At 36.0% G+C, this 20,141-nt stretch overlaps 1 protein-coding gene across 3 annotated transcripts in view; it reads right to left on the bottom strand.

Annotated features, from left to right (window-relative positions):
• LOC131427989 (protein tincar) overlaps positions 1 to 7,183 on the bottom strand; it is a 420,815-nt gene extending 413,632 nt beyond the window's left edge. For all 3 annotated transcript variants that reach the window (XM_058591611.1, XM_058591610.1, XM_058591609.1), the window contains exon 1: positions 5,627 to 7,183. The gene's annotated coding sequence lies outside the window, so the exon portion shown is untranslated. The remainder of the gene's footprint in view (positions 1 to 5,626) is intronic.
• Between the last annotated feature and the right edge of the window lie 12,958 nt (positions 7,184 to 20,141).

A 20,141-nucleotide genomic window follows, 5' to 3' on the forward strand; every position in this document is an offset into this window, starting at 1 on the left:
CGAACTTGACACACTGAATGCTTTTTTGCCTTTCTCATAAAGAAAGGTTATGTTTGTGTATGTGTGTGTGTGTGTATGTATGTATGTCTGTATGTGTGTGCATGTGTGTGTATGTATGAGTATATGTAACATAAAAGTGCACTCGATTTTCTCTGAGATGGCTGGACCGGTTTTCACAAACTTATATTAAAATGAACGGTCTCTTGGTCCCATAGGTTACTATCGAATTCCATCTGGATCAGACTTCCGATTCGGAAGTTATATGGTAAAATGTGCAAAATAACGCCAATATAACGCATGGATGTCGTGGTGCGACCCGAGAAAATTTTCAGAGCGAAACTACGCGATGGGAGTCCCATCTAGAGCGACTTCAGGTTGCTACAACAAACATCTGAAAAGTTGTTTGGGCGACTCTGGGTCAGCTTTCGGGCTTCTCTGATCAATAAACGAAAACGGTATTAGCTTCCGCACGGTAAAAGCTATCCAACAAGCCATTGATTTTTGAAATCCGTACATTTTTATCGGATATATCCATATTTTTGTGTAAACCCTAATTCCAGTAGTAGGAGTTTTGAGTGCTGTACGATAAAGCGATTTTCGTGAGCAGCGTGAAACAAGACTTCAATACTGTTACATACAATTGTTTCTAGGTATCAAAAAAGACTGTGTACAGCATCCTTTTTCATGACGTTTCGATTTTAGCACGGTTCGTTTTTGGCAACATAATCGTTCGAATCTGACATATATAATGGCAAAGTTGGCAGCATTTTCGAGTTAAAAACAATTCCATAATTATATTGATTTAATCTACCCACATCAATAAATGCTGGAAGAATAGAACATCCCTATACCATTCGAATCAGTTCGTTGAGATCAGCTAATGCTTGTGTGATAAATATTCTAACTCAATTTTCTCGGAGAGGGCTCAACCATTTTCTTCAAACTCAGATTCATTTGAAAAGTCGTTTACTCCCTGAATTTCATTTGGATCCGACCTCTGTTTCCGGAACTACAGGAGGATATGTGAAACGAAAATGTGAAATAATGTAACTCATTTTTCTAGTAGATAGCTGAACCGATCTAAGAATTCAAGTAAAATCTAAGAACCATCCAAGATTTAAATGAATTGTCTTAAGATCATAGAAAACATTTTGCTTTTAAGTTATTTAGGTGGTTAGTATAAAAATGTCCATTTCACATAAATTAATCAGGTTTGTCGGTTTTGCAAATGTAGATAGATGAGAACCAAATAAACTTTTTACAGTTTTAGCGATATTCAGTTTTCGATCCGAGAGGTACACAAAAATTTAATTCGCACTACGATTTCACAATGATATCTACACTGATTGTCGAAAATTTTAAATAAAATGTAAACTGTACAGCTCCTTACACAGTTCGAAAAAATCTTGTGATTTTACATCTTATAAGATGCACATAAATGGAGCGTCGTATTTCACATAAATTTATATTCAAGAACATGTAAAATTGTGTGATTTGAAAACTACATATCTTAAACTCGAATGAAATAAAAAACAAAAGATCAATAGCAACAGCGGGACTTGAACCGAGAAACGTTAGATCACAAAACACATCGTTTAATCGACTGAACCACAGAAGCACGTATCTGCTGGCCGAATAATTGAGACATATAAATCCATACAGCGGTAATTGGTAGCCGAGTGCAAATTACACTCGGAACGTGTAAAATTCTGTATGCGTTGAATATTGCGTCATTTGAAAAAACAAGTAGTTATGAATTTTATCTTTTGTAGATTTATGTCACATGTAAAATTCATAATTATTTTGTGTGTAGGTTAATTTAACTGACTTCGGCTACACCGATTTTCGGATTCTGGTTCCGGTATTGAAACGTTCCTCAAAAGTCAAAAGGCCAAATCGAATTTCGAAAACAAAAATTCAAATTAAAAGGCTTATGGTACCATACAAAATTAATGAGTTTTATCCGATTCAAAAAATATTCAAGCAAAAAGGTAAAACACTTGCGGATTGATAAAAAAAAAGTATCATCTCACTGCAAAATTAATTAAGCACTTTTCTTTACGTTTCGTCTTAGACTCGTCAGTGCAGAGCAGTTCAAATTGAACTGCTTAGTGCAAATTTAAACAGTTCAATTTGAACCGCTAAGCAGACGTAAAGTTAATGCTACTTGCAAAACACTTTTTCAAATGGCACCGAAGTGCCATGTCTTTTCTGACGTGCCGAACGAAAACGTCTTTTTCGACTAATACTGGCCGATTCAGGTATGGTCATTTAGGGGTTATCCTAAGTTTGTGCTTTGGGCACATAACCGGTTAAAAGTAAAAACGGTTATGTGCCCAAAGCACAAACTTAGGATAACCCCTAAATGACCATACCTGAATCGGCCAGTATTAGTCGAAAAAGACGTTTTCGTTCGGCACGTCAGAAAAGACATGGCACTTCGGTGCCATTTGAAAAAGTGTTTTGCAAGTAGCATTAACTTTACGTCTGCTTAGCGGTTCAAATTGAACTGTTTAAGTTTGCACTAAGCAGTTCAATTTGAACTGCTCTGCACTGACGAGTCTAAGACGAAACGTAAAGAAAAGTAAAAACGGTTATGTGCCCAAAGCACAAACTTAGGATAACCCCTAAATGATTAAGCACGTTTTTGGCACTAACTTTTCTCGAAGATGACTGAACCGTTTTTCACAAGCCTAGATCCAAATGAAAACTCTTATGATTATATACAAAACTTCCTAATTTCATCTGGATCCGACATCCGGTTTCGGAGTTATAGGATAAAGTGTGCTACAAATTTTATACCACCACTTAAAAGGACGAAACAAATACTTGAAAATGTTTCGAAACTTGCCTCAAAACTAGTTCATTCGATAGTCATTATCAGTAGACGACAAAAAAAATTGATTCCGCTTATCATGGTTCCCGGTTTCCGATTCCGGAGGCACCGAAAATATTGGTCATATTTTTCCAAATGAATCTCACTTACTTTCCCCAACGATGGTTTGACCAATATTCACAACTTAGATTCAAATGCAAGGTCCTGTGCTCCCATACGGAAGTCCTGAATTTTATCCGGATCTGACTTTCGGTTCCGAAATTATAGGGTGCAGTGTGTTTAAAATTTTATTCTAAAACTTAAAGGGGTGAAACAAAAAACGTAAAAAAAATCTAAATCAACATCAACAACTGCTCCAATTGGTCATTATCAGAGTACGGCCAAACAAAGCGATTCCGGTAATTCTTTCAAGAATCGAAAAAAAATATTTTGAAGAATACCACAGTATTATATTTGATAGTATGATTGATGTGAGAAAGGCATCGTTACACCACTAGGTGGATTAAAACAGTTTTGCCTTTCTCATACAGAAAGGCTATGCTGTGAAAACCGACTTTACAACCAAGGCCCGGAGGGCCGAGTGTCATATACCATTCGACTCAGTTCGTCGAGATCACAAAATGTTTGCCAGTGTGTATGTATGTATGTATGTTTGTGTGTATGTGACAAATACTGTCACTGAATTTTCTCAGAGATGGCTGAACCGATTTTCACAAACTTATATTCAAATGAAAGGTCTTAAGGTCCCATAAAAAGTTCCTGAATTTCATTTGGATCCGACTTCCGGTTCCGGAATTACAAGGAAATATGTGTAAATTTATTAAAAAATGCGCAATCAATTTTCTCGTAAACTTCTTAACCGATTTTCACAAACTAAGAAGCAAATTAAAGGTCTTAAAATTCTTTGAAAAGTGTCCGAAAAAGCTCTCATTGTCTTTAAATATACTGTGCGATTCCATCCTGAACTGATTTCCGGTTCCGAGTTCATCGCCCCAGAGTGTCAAAACAGTCTAATTCAAAATGATGATGCAAAACTAGTACGCGACGGTACGTGTGGCTTTGCTCCGTTCGCAGCGTGCTTTGTTCAATTTCGTATAGCGCGTAGAGTTGCCACACTAAAATTTATATATTTCAGGTGAAAAATATGTAAATTCCTAATCCTTTTATTCAATTTATACCTACTTGTTAGTGTTATTGCAAGATTATGATAAAGATGCTTTTCTATAAAAGTACACTTATTGTCTTTCTCATATAGAAAGTTTATGCAATCTCTTGAAAAATTGACTAGTGAAAATTGGCTCAGAGGGTTAAGTGTTGTACATCATTCGACACAGTTCATCAAACTGAGCAATGTATGTGTCTATGCGTGTATGTATGTGAGTATGTGTCAAATAATGTCACTCATAAAATAAAAAAATCCCGTCGTCCCATATGTTGCTATTGAATTTCACACCGTCATTTAGAGCGACGATGCAAAGAAGGGTAAAATTCTTCTAGGTTTGGCTTAAAACTGATTCAATTTGTAGCATATATTAGTTACTTACTAAGCGAATCGACTTCGACTATACTAATTCCAAGTTCCCGGTTCCAGAAGTACCGGAAATAGTGGTCAAAAAGTTTAAAATGAGACTCACTCAATTTTTTTTAGAAATGATTTGGTCGATTTCCACAAACTTAGGCTTAAATTAAAGTACCTATTGTCTCATAAGTAGGTTGCTGTTTAATTTCTTTCGGGTCTGACTTCCGGTTCCAGATCTATAGGGCAAAGTGTGTTTAGCCATTTAGTGCGACGATGCAAAATAAAGAAAAAAATTTATTAACATGACATAACTGTTCACAATTCTGAAAAGGTTATGTTAGTTCATACCCAAAGAAAGTTTCTTATTTTATTCAAAATTGAAAACTAAATTTCTTCGCAAAATCCTTTTTTTTTTTTTTTTTGTTTCAATTATAGAGGCTTTAACATCTTAGGTCATTCGCCTCTTTGGACCAGAAAATCTTTCTGACCCTATGTGCGGGGTTGGGAATCGAACGAAAATCCTTTTGAAAATATAAGTAATATGAGAAAGGCATCATTACACCACTAGGTGGATTAAAACAGTTTTTTCAATTCTCTTTTATCTGAAATATAACGATCCTTGATATTATATTTAGACTTGCTACAATTTTAATCCAATCTGAATGTTTGCTTCTGATTTGAAATCATATTTATGACATAATGAGATATAAATACCAAGATCATATATAATTTGGATAGAATCCTGCACTGCAGCTTTTCGGGTATTTCAAAGGTTTCGATATGATCGAATGATTACAACAATAATGTCGCTAAGAACGGAACCTTTTTCGTGATATATGAAAGCATCTTTGAACTTTCGAGTGTGTCACAATCTCAACAATAATTAAAACTTACTTTTTTGACAAACAGACTTAGAACTGATACACTGATAAAGGTTGTAAATAACACACCGAAATACTGGTATGTGTCTGTTACTATCTCGTGACATGAGTGGCGAAATAATACAAGTTTTTTAAAATATAGGGTATTAAATGGAAACATTTCTTCTTTTTAAAATAGTACAAATAACACAAGGTAAGGAGATAATGTTCACTGCCATATTCGTATGCAAGAATCTGGATAGAATCTTTTATTCAATGCAAAGTAAAATTCAAAATAAATTATGTGCAATTTCCTTTTAGCAATTTTAGCAAATAGAAAAATTTATTGAACCTCTTAAAAGCAAAATTTGCAGGTTCACCGCAAACATAAACAGGTGAAACAGCACTTACCGGTACGTATATATGAGCAGACAATACTTATAAATAGCTTATACAACTTGAATGCAGTCCACAATTCACGTAATCCAAACAGGAGCTCAGCACAGCGCAACCACAATCGATCGGTCCGAAGCGAATGCAGATAGAATTCCACACGGGTAAACAGTTTGTTTATTTATTTATTTTTGTTTTCAATTAACTTTTTTCGTGTTTTTCCTCACACACACAATCCAGTGGCACAATAATTTTCCGATGCTTTTCGAGTGCTACAATCCGGCACAGTCAATCATGAATATGGTAATGATATTTTTATCTCTTTTATCCTTCACAATCGGGTTGTATTTATTTTCCCAAGAACCTTTGGTCGGTTGTTGGCAGAACTTTGCACACTTTAATTTTGCGATCGTCAAATTGAATTGAATTGCAAAGCAATTATTCCGTTATGAACTTGCACTAATTATACGTTTTACCGAATCTTTATTCCACACTGCGTGCATTAATTTCACCGTTAAAACCGATAATCATCTGCATTTTACGATTCTGCCGGTTAGCACAAGGTGAACTGGGAAAGTCCAGTTGACACTTTAGAGAAGTTGTTTGAAATTTTTCTTTACTTCCGGGAAACGCAAACGCGATGGTGATGCAACCAAAATCAATAAGTTGAAGGTCAATCCACTAAATCCGACTGCATGGACTGATTCATACACTACCACTATCCAAACACGAACACCGGCTTCTAGCGGAGCACTACCGTAACAATGGACTTCTGCTATCCTTTTTGTTCTTTATGTGATATACCAGGATAATCCATTCACAAAGCAATTTGTATTCCGGATTTTTTTCCGAGTTATAATTCAACTTTCAGGAATCGTTTCACAAAACAGAAATCTCCTGGAACCTTTTGATTTCCCGCGTACACTGAGAATTCCAAGTAGGCCTACGATCAAACACCGAACACACCAAACTCGAACTGCCACCACCCACACCGGAAAACGAAGCCACCTGCTCTCACACTTCGGTTAGCGAAACCAACCAGGTTAGGTGGGTGTTTTTCTCCTCACGCACGTAAACACTTGCTCTATCAGGATTTCCTTCCCGTTTATTATGACAAAACCAAAGCCATCCCCTTCACAATGGCCCGTTTTCAGCGACACCTTTTCTCACAGAGCGATAATTAGCTTTTTGCTCCACTTACATCCCATTTCACCGAAAAAAAAGAAAAACAACACAACCACGCACTGGTACTGCTCACCTTTCGGGAGAGTCTCTCTTTCATTCGCTGCTCCCTCCCGACTTGCTGCTTCTAGTTCTCACCACCGGTCTGTCTTCGTTTCCACCGAAACAGATTAAACATCAAACTGATGTCCTTGTCCTTCTGCGACCAAATACGCCCCCGAACACTACACACTGTGAACGTTCTGGGATCTTCTCCGAAATTCGCGAACTCACAATCACGCAGTTCGATTGCCCGACTGTCCTACTCTACACTGTGCAAGGTACTCCCTGCTGCCACCGGAAAGCGCCGTCGCACGTTGAGGAAAAACCGACAAAGTGCATCCGCTCGCTACGACCCTCGACGAAGGAATGAACGGCCGAGTGCTCTCCTCGTGCAGCAGGAGCCGAAACCTATTATGCTCGGTGGGTTGCTGCTGCTGCTGCATGTCCGTCTCTTCGGGGTCGCCGGGGTACGGCAGCATAAAACATCGAAATGAACTTTCCTGCATGAGAGGCGCCATGGCGGGTGTGTGGGAGCGTGAGAGCAAGAAGGATACTGTGCGCAGCAACAACCACACGAATGAACATTGTTATCAAACAAACAGTTGGGCGGCAGTGATTCCGAAACGTGATTTCATATGGCACTTATGAAATGAAATAATTTGCGAGTTGAAGTCATCTAACTTATTGTGGTTATCTAGACATGTTTTCCGCTCTATTTCATTCGATACAAACGTTCAAAAATTGATTGAATTATATGACAAAGCAAGTTGCTGTCAACAACGACGTACACATTTAAATTGTCACAAAATAATTTATCTTTGTTTACTTTTTCTTCTGTGAATAACTCTTCAATTTTCACCCGAACCCCGATAAAGCCATTTTGCTAGCAGCACTGGATAGTTGCCGAAAATTTGTACAATAAAGCAGAAATAATCCAAATCTGTCATTTGAGCCATTTAGGTCCATTTGGAATGCTAACATCGATTAGTGTTCCTAGATTATCCTTACAATTGGCAACCATTCCAAACAACACGATAGCATTCTCTCGAGTGCCAATGTTTTTGTTTACATTTTTCTACATCACCGTACAAACAGCGGCCGTGCTTTAAAGAATGAGTGACTGCGATTCTATGCAACGGAGCTACATCAGTCATCGGTTCGGTGCGATGTTTTCCTGTACATATTTGAGTTTAAGCAACGCTTTGAAGCTTGAAGGTCGGCAGACGCTTCTGGACAAATTGCTTGTATCTAGAAGATGATGATTACTTTTTCAAGTAAAGTTTTGCTTCGTCTGCTGAGAGTAGTTCCCTTTGAATACAGATCAATGTAATAAATTCAAGATACGAAAAGATGCCGGTATTTTCGTGTTTCGCTGTTTCAACGAAGAACAGATTCAGAAATCTGTGCGATGTTAAGTCATAGTAACCAGTTTTATGATTCAGTGCCTACCAGCAGAGAAGCCAGGTTTGCATGTTTGTCTGCAAATATGCAGATTTCTAAGGAAAACTGCAGATTTATTTAAACCAAATAATTTTTACCGATTTTCGTTTCTGACTTTCGACATTTTACAGATGTTTGACAGAATTTATAGACTTTTTAAAATACATTGATCTGTTTTCAGTTTTTTACTCGTAGATCTCACAAACTTCCATTGGAGCACTCCAGATTCGCAAATATTTAGATTTTCTACAAAGAATTAATAATCTTGTTTTGTAGTTTCAGGCAACAGTATTTTCAAAATCCAACCAGATTTTCTTTTGTCACTATTTCTATAAAATAAATGGTTGTTTAAAACTCGAACTTGGACATTTTTACTATTTTTTTCTTTGTGTAGGTAAATTTGAAAACTATCATATTAATAGGAGACATTCCTCACATGTATTTAACATTTGTCAAGATTCTCGGTTTCAAATAATGTATAGGTATTCCGGAATTCTGCTTCACTTACTGTTCATTGATTCGTCCTATACTCGAAAATCTTAACTTAGTTCTGAGCACTCATCTACTCACTTGAAACTTGCGGATAGTACGTGTACAAAGACGATTTTTTTTTCAATTTGATCTCGAACAAATCTGTTCTTATGGAACCCGCTTGAGCTTTCAACTTATCCGGATCGCAATCATCTGATTGCACTCGACTAATTATAATGACGGTAGAAAATTCAGATAGTAGCAGAAACTTTACGTCTGCTCAGTATTTTATCTTGAACTGTTAGGTGGCGTAAATGGTTCAACAAAAACTGCTAACGCACTGATGAACCCAAGATGAAACGTAAAAATACTACGCATACTCTTTGTTATTTTCCGGTATTTTCCGAAGTATAAATTTCTATGTTTGGTGATGCTATTGATAAAACATAGATGCCGTTTCATTTCGTTGTATTGATAATCGAAAAGAATTCAAAAAAAAGTCTTCCAGTTAGTTTGCATTGTGCTCCTGCTTCTCAAGATATAATGGTATAAATGACTTGGCCGACCGGCTGGACTTGAACAAGATAAGGCTCATTTGAAAGCTACCGTTGGGTCATTGATCAAGTTCGAAGTTCAAATGTCTGTCATTTTTGGTTCCGGAGATGTAATGGCATAAGTGACTTAATCGACTAACTGAACTTTTCTAATCGGTTAAATCTTCTAGAAAATAATAAACGAATTTCGATAAAATTAGGCTTAATAAAATGCTGGAATGATGTCTCTGGTCAAGTTTGGGAAATTGTACCAAACATTACTGTTCGGGAGATGTAATCTTATGTACTACGCATATTACTTATACCTTATGATAAAAAAAGAACCGGAATTTTCATTTTAAAATTCCCGTTGAAAATGTTAGAAAAGGCCTTTGGTGAATCGTGTCTAGGAAAAACACAGGCATACGAGTGGTATGAACGCTTCATGATGAGATCCCTGGCCGCCCAACAACATCTGTTACTGAAGACAACATTGAATCGGCGAAGCAAATCGTGTTGCAAAATCGTTCTGTACCGAATAGAGAGATTTCTGTGTTGTTGGGCATCTCTTATGGATCAGCCGAACACATTTTAACTGATGTTTTGGGTTTGGAACGCGTCGCTTCTCGGCTGGTGCCAAAAAAGATGAATTTCATTCAAAAACAGCGTCGTGTTGATGTGACCAAAGAGATGATTTCCAACACAAATAGTGACCCCACATTCATCGAATGCATCATAACTGGTGATGAGGTGTGGATCTATGAATATGACGTCGAAACCGCAAAATAATCGACCGAATGGCGCTTCGAAGGCGAGCCGTTGTTCTAAATTTTCATCCATTATAAAAATCACCGCACGAAAATTTTCAAACATCTTTGTATAGACGCCAAACAAAACTAATCGTACGATATGCATCAAAATTTGACAGAATGTGTATAAAAGTGTTGCCAACGTTGAGAAAATAAAAGTTTTTCGATTGGACAACCGCGGGAATTTTAAAATGAAAATTCCGGTTCTTTTTTATCATAAGGTATAAACTTAGCAGCGCCATTTTTATATATTAATGAACCCGTGGGCATGATTTATTTGTGTGCCTTTAACTAACTGAATGATCTTCTTTTTTTGTTCGGTGGGTCCCCTCAAGGGCCCCCTAAGACCATGTGCCCGGGGACACGTGCCACTACTGCCCCTCTATCACGCAGAGAAAAAAATTGTAAATATAACCGAATTTGGGTTTCACGCAACTATTTTTTTTGTTAAAATAGTGACAAAAGAAAATCTGGTTAGATTTAGAAAACATTGCTGCTTGAAACTACTAAACATGATAATCAATTTTACTCAGTGAATTAGTTTGTTTCGAACGACATTTTGATAAAAACAACAAATATTTTACTTGTGCGTTCCTGTCAATTCCTTGACAAACAATTTCACAGTGAATTCAATTTGAAAAATTTTTTATGAATGAACGAACTTTAGATAAAGTTGAGAATTGTTGCGCTTTAAATTCACAAACATTTTAGTTGAAATAAATTACCTTAAATTTAGCTATTTCAACTAACGCTTTTGTTTGTTGAAATCATACATTTTTGTTTGTTTTTAAGAATAAAATGATTTCTTTCAAACTAATAATTTACAAGGTAGTTTTTGATACTACTTTTATTTATATTTGTATTCCTTTTTAAATTCCTCAAAAAAAACAATTATTTTCAATTTTGGAATTTTGTAAGACGTTTCGTCAATGCCGTTGCTAGATGGTCGATTGACATACCATAATTCGGTTCGATGCTCTATCAGTCCGGCCAAAATAAAGATCCTGTATCAAATAATTTATGTAAAGAAAATGTGTTATGTAATGATATACAAATTTCTAAAATATTCTTAATTATCAATACGTACACTTGAATTGTTGAAAACCTCCTCGAAAATGAAAGAATCCTTTGGTTAATGCGCGCGAGAAAAAAATGCTCTGGTTTATATGAAAAATAAAACTTATATGGTAATAGTAAACTTAGTTGTATTATTACACAAATAAGATTTTAGATCAATTGAACCAAAATTTTTTTTTTTCATATAAATGTATAGAAGGATTGAGTCAACAAGGACATTGCCGATAAAATTAACTCCACTTTGGTTGACATGCTATAATTAGTTAGTTTATTTCAACAATAAACTTAGCCTGATCAAATATATTTTTCGTTTGGTTGAACCAAAATTTTGATTCAAATCAAACAGAGATCATTGTTTTTGTTGAAGGGAGAAATTGGTTTGTAACAATCATATTCTAGCTTGAAATGAATATAAATCAAGTTTAAAAAACTACTAACTGTTTTGTTATTTTAAACATGTTCAATTTCTCTGCGTGATAAAAGCGGCCCTGAAATGTTTTTTTTCAGTGCACCAAAATTTCTCGGCGATACCTGAATCGAACTCGAAAGTCTTATGTCGTTTTCGCTTGAGAACACTGACACTGACCCAGGGTAGTTTCATCAAACAAACACTTTTCACGAAACTGTGTTGATTTAGCACTTAGCAACGGGGGTTTGAGCAAACCTGATATAACAACCAGGTTCGAAACTGACTCGATTTTCAGTTCAACAACGTTAAAACTAGGTTCGAAACTAGCTTCAAACAAACGGTTTGACAGCAGTTAGAGTGGAAACTGGGTTAGGTTTGGCATCAAGCGAAAACGACATTAGACACGTTCTACAAATAATTGATCGATATTCTCCATCGAAAAATAGTAAACCCGTATTTTTTAATTTTGTCATTAGAGTGACAATTTGCTTGTTAGGGCGAATAAAAAAAATCGATTACTTTCAATTTTCTTCAAAAAGTACATTTTTTTAAATCATAAATCACCGATTCTCCTAATTTTTGGATATGTTGTCAATAAATGGCTATACATTTGACTTTTTCAAACACAAAAGTTCAAACCATAATTTTGTCATTTTCATATAGAAAGGCTATTTTTTGGAAAACTTGGCCTTTTTCGAATAAAAATGTTCCCCTACGCGATTCAGTTGCATGGCCGCATGAAATGACATTCCGAGAAGCTGCTTAAACTCTTCCAGAACATAAGTTTTATCGTCCATTATCAAGCAGGAAACCTTCGTCAAATATTCGCGATACAACTTGCGTGCCCGGGTGTATTGTTTCCTTCAATTGTATAGACAATAAACATTAAACGTGTTTTTCGCGAAAGCCTGTCCGTTTTCATCATAATTAAAAAACTACTTCACCAATTATTTTCAAATTTTGACCACACTTTCTACATATAAAATACCCAACCTCAACGTTTTACTTTTCGTTTCGTGTTTGTTACTTTGGGAAGGTTTTTGGTTCTTCGACTTTCGGAATAAATACTATAATTCCACCGTCTCCATGAACCAGTTGGCTTTAAATTACGAGCACGAAGCAGGAATGAAACCGGTAACAGCACGTAGAAATACAAAAGAGAAGACTACGGTGAAGGACTTACGGTCCAATTGCTTTTCAATTTGAAACATTGTCCTCAGTTCCCATCTAAAACAAGACATTGTTGTTGTTTCTTGCGTTTTGGTTCAAGGAACGGAGCAAATCATAAGACAAGACCTGACAACTTGGGGGCTAGTTTGGTTTTATGTCAAAATGTTCCACACTCTAAAAAATTTTGAATTTTACAGGTGACTTAATCCCTCATACGATGTAATTCATAAAGACCTAATTTGTCAAATGACGGAAAATCTCATTTGTAATGATTTAATGTTAGATGTGCTTGAATTTTACTGATTTCGACTGTAACTTGCGTTCTGCTAGCAGGTTCGACTGTATAAATTTAAATGCACCTTTCACCAGCCAAGCAGATGCATGCTTCTGTGGCTCAGTCGATTAACATACGTGCTTACGATCCAACGACTCTCGGTTCAAATCGCGACGGTTGCTTTTTTTTTATTTCAATGAATTTTATGTCATGGAGTCTAAGACACAATATTAAATGTTATTCGACGTAAATTTGTATGAACTGCGACGCTCCATTTATGTGCATCTAATAAGATGTAGAATCACAGGGATTTTTTTAAGTGTGCAGTCTCCAATTCGCTGGTTATGATATCTCCGTCTAAACAAGGAAATTCGAAGTTCCTGCATAAGCAGTATTGCTAAGTACCTTATGATAAAAAAGAACCGGAATTTTCATTTCAAAATTCTCGCGCTTGTCCAATCGGTAAACTTTTATTCTCTCAACGTTGGCAACACTTTTATAAACATTCTGTCAAATTTTGACGCATATCGTACGATTAGTTTTTGTTTGGCGTCTATACAAAGAAGTTGAAAAATTTTCGTGTGGCGATTTTTATAATGGATGAAAATTTAGAACAACGGCTTGCCTTCAAAGCGCCTTTCGGTCGATTGTTGTGCGGTTTCGACGTCATATTCATAGATCTACACCTCATCACCAGTTATGATGCATTCGATGAATGTGGGGTCACTATCTGCGTTGGAAATCATATTGTTGGCCCCATCAACATGACGCTGTTTTTGAATAAAATTCAGCTTTTTTGGAAATCAAAGACGTGTTGAGTAAAATATATACAATCAATTTCTCATGATGTTATAGAAATTTATTTTTATTATAATTTTTACAACTATGTAATTCAAGAGTCGGGTTTATAACTGAAGAGAATTCAAAAGCACAGCCTAGAAAGTAAAACCGAATCGCACTACGTAGTTTTTTTTTGTAAAGTAAGAATCTAATATGACGTGGATTTAAACAAAATGTTCAATTAACGTTTCCATTTTAAAAATGGTTTTAAGTGTTCAGACATTTTTTATTTAGGTTTGTCTCGATGGAGTTTTTTTTAATCAGCTATTATGTATAGATTATCTTACTTAAAACTTAATTCACTTATGAATATCATCTGTCGTGGTGCTGAATTTTCTTGACATAAATAGATGCATATAAACATATCTACCTACATCATCCAATCTGATTTCATTTTAACCGACGAGTAATCGAGCTGTCGAAATATTTTCTGCGTGGAAAAGATGACGAAAAGAGGAACAATGAAGGATAAATAAAAACCCAATGGTCAGGCTTGTCTTAGAGTTAATATGTCCCATAAACTTCGCATACGATTTTCAGAGTACGTAATCATAACATGGCTAGTATTCCAACATTTTCCCCTGATTGAGACTCAATCATGATATTGACTAATAAGAGTGTAATTTTGCTGGCAAATCTTTCAAAATTCGTCAGCTTGTTATCGATGTTTTGACAGTTGACTCTCAACTCCTATACTGATTACCCTTATAATTCCTTACCTGTAACAAAAGGGAGCGATTTCATCCTTCCTAATGTCGGTACACCATGTGCGTGTGTTTTTGTTTGCTGCGTAGTTGCAATTATCCTGCGTGTGATTGAAATAGGGTCGCGCTGATGCAGCGTACTGAAATGCAACAATCATGTGGTTTTAAGAACCGGTTCCTAGGTGTTGACAAGTATTACACTTCTCGTCCTTCTTTATTCCATTCACATTAGCATAAACAAACCTGATAATCATTACTTTGTTGTGTAATAACGCAGTAGCAGTTCGGTGGAGTGAGGTAATAATTTAATGAATCTGGCAGCAGTGCATAAGCGAAAGACAACAAGTTATCAACATTAGCCAGTGGAATGGAAGTAAATGTAAATATAAGTTTAAATTCGAAAGCTTAAGCAAACTTGGCTTAGGTGTATTTAAAAACGACCGAAAAATATAGCCAGAAAATAGAAATACGATATTTTGAATTGTTTTGATATCATATTTGCCCGATGCAGGCTCAGAACACGTTTATCAATTTCCATACGTATGCAATATAAAACGTAATATAGAAAATTGTTGGTTATAAAAACGTTTATTGTAAATTATCAATTTCATAATTGACTTCAATATTCAAAGAAAAGCGTTTCCATAATATAGGAGAGACCGGGCCTGAACCGGACACTTATTGGAAATTGAAACAACATCCATTACAACTCGGTTTATATCATTGTGTAGAGTCAACCTTCAACTACAATTCCCAACTTGGGATTTGGATAAATATGCATTAATTTTCGTACCAAGTCACGCAGTAGTGACCAATCCATAATCCAATATTTCGGGAACCGCGGGGCAAAACCGGACTATAAACCATCACACAAAAAAAATGAATATTTCCTCAAATTCCACTATGATTTTTTAAACTTTTTCGTTTCAAACAGACTTCTAAGCTGATATACTGAGGATGAATGCAAATAGCATTCGAAATACTGGTATCCGCTTGTCACTATTACTTTAGTATTATAACGAAATAGTTACAAAAATTCATAGTGGAATTTAAGGGAATTTTCATTTTTCTTTTCAAACACGGTTTAGTTTCGTTCCACAAGCCGCTCAAACCACAAAACTTGCACACTAAAATTAAGAACAAATACAAAGGAGTGTCAAATCTCGAGATATCTTAATCCTTTCGTGAGACTTGTGGAACTTGCTACATTATTGGATGTGACAAACAGCATTAAGGTTTATCTAAACGGTAGAAAATTTAGTACCAACATAAAGTGACGTCGTTTCGGTATTATATTATCGCTGAATACGTCGAATTTATATCCTCTACGCCAGGGGTTCCCAAAGTGGTCGATATAGACCTCTTGGGGTCGATATGCTTTTTGCGGGGGTCGACGTAAACGAAAACTGACTATGGGGGTCGACGAGGTCTAGAAATAGACCCTCTATTGTTTGATATAAGTTGTTATTTGAAATATTTACGCTAAAAAAGTTGTGTTTAATTGACCATCCGCAGAAATTGGTAAGTAAGCTCATCAATATTAAAAAAGCAAGAAATTGAGTTTTCAAGGGAATTTGTTGATGGGGGTCTGAGGCCTAAGTTAATTTTAGTAAAGGGGTCCATGACTCAAAATAGTTTGGGAACCCCCACTCTACGCAAACAAAGCATATTAGCCAATTTATCCAAAGAGAAACATTGAAATGAACAAAGTGCCCTGAAAATGGCCGGATAACAAGTATGTCATATAATTCGAACTTATAAGGGCTTTAGAATTGACCACACCTTCAAAAGACTATTATGTCGAACCCAACAAATTAATTTGAAGCAAAAATTTAAGAGAAAATTCCCACAATAGTACTTCAGGAACGGATCCATAAATTTTCATCACGACAACAATTGGCCACATGTTGCGATAGATAAGAAATTCTATCTCACTTGCCGTATGGTTCAGAACAGAATTGGCACAACTTTCACGATCCATTCCGAATACTCTTACCAGCACACATTCCGCTTTATGCGAGGAAATCAAAAATTGATTAAATTCTTCTTGGGCTCAAAACCAATATAAATACTTTACCTTTTCTTTCGTCGTTTCGTCTTAGACTCGTCACCGTCAGTGCAGAGCAGTTCAAATTGAACTTTTAAAAATATTATAATTTTCAGATAAAAGATACCAGGGGAACAGAAACAGAACAGATAACTTTTTCATGATTTTTTATAAAGCAATTCCAGAAATGGATAGAAAGTCGTTAATTTCCTCTTCTCTGAATTTGGATGAAACTTGGCACACAACTTCAGCACGGAAAATCATTTGTTTTGCACGGTTAGAGGGACGTTTCAAAACTGACTTATCAAAAGGACGAATGTTCTTTTGCATGCACTTTCCTCAATTCTTATTAACTCAAAACCTGTAATCGGTACGGTCAAAGTGTCTGTCGAATGAGATACTCGAAAGTTCTATGATCAAGTAGAAGTATACTCAGTCAAAGACAGGCGACTTTTTTGTTTACTCTCTCATTCTCCTATTCACTGTTTCAGTGAGAGTACTAACATAAACATAAATTGTTCTTTGCAAAAAGTCATCGTACTTCGGAGTTTATTGGTGTAAATGAATATAATTTAATGTTTATTCTGTTTGATTAATATTTAGTCACATCGTAATCAAGCAGTGACAGGGGAAATAAAGATAATATCAATCGCATCGACAATCAATGAGCGTCCTGGTGAGTGTAATATCAAGAGAATTTAGGCTCTGACAGATCGGCTCTCAGACACTCAATATATGGTGATTTGTAGAGCCTGGTTGGCAGCAGTCCAGTGACATAACCTTTCCAATCTTCATCGTGCAAAGTTGCTAGTTGATAGTGACATATAGCAGCTCTAGGTAGTACTGACACTAAGGATTATTCCAGGTCGGGGCTCGAACATACGATAATTAGCTTGTGAACCAGCGTTAAATCGCCAATCTGGAAAAGAACTAGTAAACCCAACGAAAAATTTAAATTTTAAAAACGGGTAGTGACTACTATAACAGACATAACTGAAGAACGTAAGTTTGCGGGATTTATCCGATATTTACAACTGTTGAGTACTTTTCGCCTTCCCTTATTTACCTACCTAAATTCAGGGCCATGATTCAGGAAACTGGAACTGAATTCCAGAAGTATGTTACGTTCGGAAGCTAGGACAAACTCAGAATTCAGTTGCAATATTCGGGTTCGGAATCTAAATCAAGAATTCATTTCATGAAATTTGTGTTGGAATTATGGAGCCTTATTAAGTTACAAATTGTAGTGCCAGAATCGAAGTACCTAATTTAGTTCCAGCATTTAGCAGGTCTAAATTGTGAATTTAGATTTTTGAAATCCATGAATTTAAATATGAAACTCAAATTAGGGGTTAATTCTGGTTCAGAAGGCCATAATTTACATTGCAGTTTGCAGTTCATATCTAAACATTAATTTCAGAATCCAGATCCAAAATTCCTATCCTGAGTTTTGTTCCAGAGTTCTGATGTTGAAGTCAGAGTTCTGGATTCGGATTCCGAACTAAATTCAGTTAAATAGTCTAGTCAAGAAACCAGTTCCAAAAAATTGATTCCAGAATCCACAATTAGGACTGAAATCCAGAGTCTTAGTTTTAAATTTTGAACCTGTAATCTAGAACTAAGTTCTAATCTCAAAATTAAGTACAGAGGCGAAAAAATCAATTATGAGAACATTTTGATTATAAATTGAATGACTAAATTGACCGCCATAAACAACAGGCACAAATGTGTCTTCCTCATATTAGCCAATTAAAAACATCGTACATAGTTAGTGTCTGTTTTACTAGCGAAAATATTTCGTATTTCTGTGTGCCGATTTGGCATGATACGCTTTGTGCGATGATTCGTTCAATTGTTGCGATTGATATTTTGTGTGCTTTAATTCATCACTGAATTTCACCTTAATGCTCAATCATACCTAACATTTTAGATTTTCAATAACGCAGAAACTAAAACAATTTACAATGGTTTCAAAAACAAACTTCAAATTCGTGATACAAAATAACTCAGAATATGTTTTCACATCGTAAGAGCAATAAACTTGCGTTTGGTGATATTTTTCCTAGAAGCAAACGTTCTCGTGATAATTAGACATTTCATTTTCGTTGGAAATCTTGGGTTCCTAAAAATGCATCTCAACTCGTATCACTTTCAGTCGAAAATATATTCCCATTTTGTTCCATTCCGTTTCGATTACTGAGAACGAAAATTTATGAGCAGAATTTCCTACTTCTACATTTCGGAGTGGAGCCAGCCTATTCATGAGTACACAATTACAGGGCATTTGCATGACTAATGGCACGATCCTATTGACACTACGAATCCTTCAGGAAAGAGGATTTCTTGCGAGACCAGTTCCAGGGCTATGTTAATTAACATGGGACTACACTTCATACGGATCAGAATTTTTGAGAGAAGGCGCAAATCACCAAATAATTAGAGAAAATATGTCACTTGACCCAACTGGTTCTGATTTTGATTCTACGTGAATGCAATTAATACTTCTTTTCGTTTTCCTTCAAATCGATAGTTAAAATTAAAGGCTCGCTAAAAACTATTCATTAGACAGGGATAATGAAGAAACCCAGTCAACAATTGCTAGCCGAACCATGAGACTCATTACGCTTTTTGAAAAGAGGTATATATGAAATTAGAGACAGGATAATTTAATTAAATTTGAATCACCCGTTCACGAAGTTGGAAAAGCAATTCCTTTTGCTGGTAGATTAATTACTCCATAGAAAAGTTCGGCCGTTTTCAAAATTGCGTTAAGCAAATCCTCTTGTTCAATTTGCCACTTGTGAGCAACTCCGGAGAACTTGATTATCCGTAACCTATCAGAAATGAACGATAAAGAAATTACTGTAGGCAACAAACTTCTGGTTTGCTGCTTTACACCGGTTCGCTGTCTGGTTAATGTTCCGACGAAGACTCCCTACCAACCTTACCGCGTGCGGTACCTCGAACAAGTCCTGGTGCGTTCTTACTCTTATTACAATAATTCCGGACCGAAAAAATGTTCTGTGTACCTGCCTGCTACCTGGACAGGCTCAAGTACCGCAGCAGCAAAGATAGCAAAACTTGGCAAAATTTATTCAGCTGTCTGTTCTCGGATGCCAACCGCCACTTGTCCATTCCCGCCGAAAACCAGCAGGGAAAAAATCACCTGAACTGGAAGTAAGAGAAAAGCAAAGCAATGATTCTAAAGGCAGTTGCAAGAGTGTGAGTTTGCACCGTTTGAAAAAGAGGATCCAAGACAAGACACACAAAAGTGAATTAGCAAATAATTTCCAGTCGCTTCTTTGATCAGGCCTCATCACCATCATCATTATCATCATCATCATCATCACTGAAATAAGGACTGGACCTTTTGAGGGGGGGATTATTTGTTCGGTTTGGTAATAAATTTAAGAACCGATCCAGAGGTATTAAAATGCAATGGAGTTAAGCAAAACGATTCAATTTGCATCAAAGAAAATGAACCCTTTTCGATTTGAAAATACTGTATCACTCTACCTACATTGTTGGTTTCAAC

The sequence above is a fragment of the Malaya genurostris genome, chromosome 2 (genome assembly GCF_030247185.1).
Source record: "Malaya genurostris strain Urasoe2022 chromosome 2, Malgen_1.1, whole genome shotgun sequence".
Taxonomy (NCBI): Eukaryota; Metazoa; Arthropoda; class Insecta; order Diptera; family Culicidae; genus Malaya; species Malaya genurostris.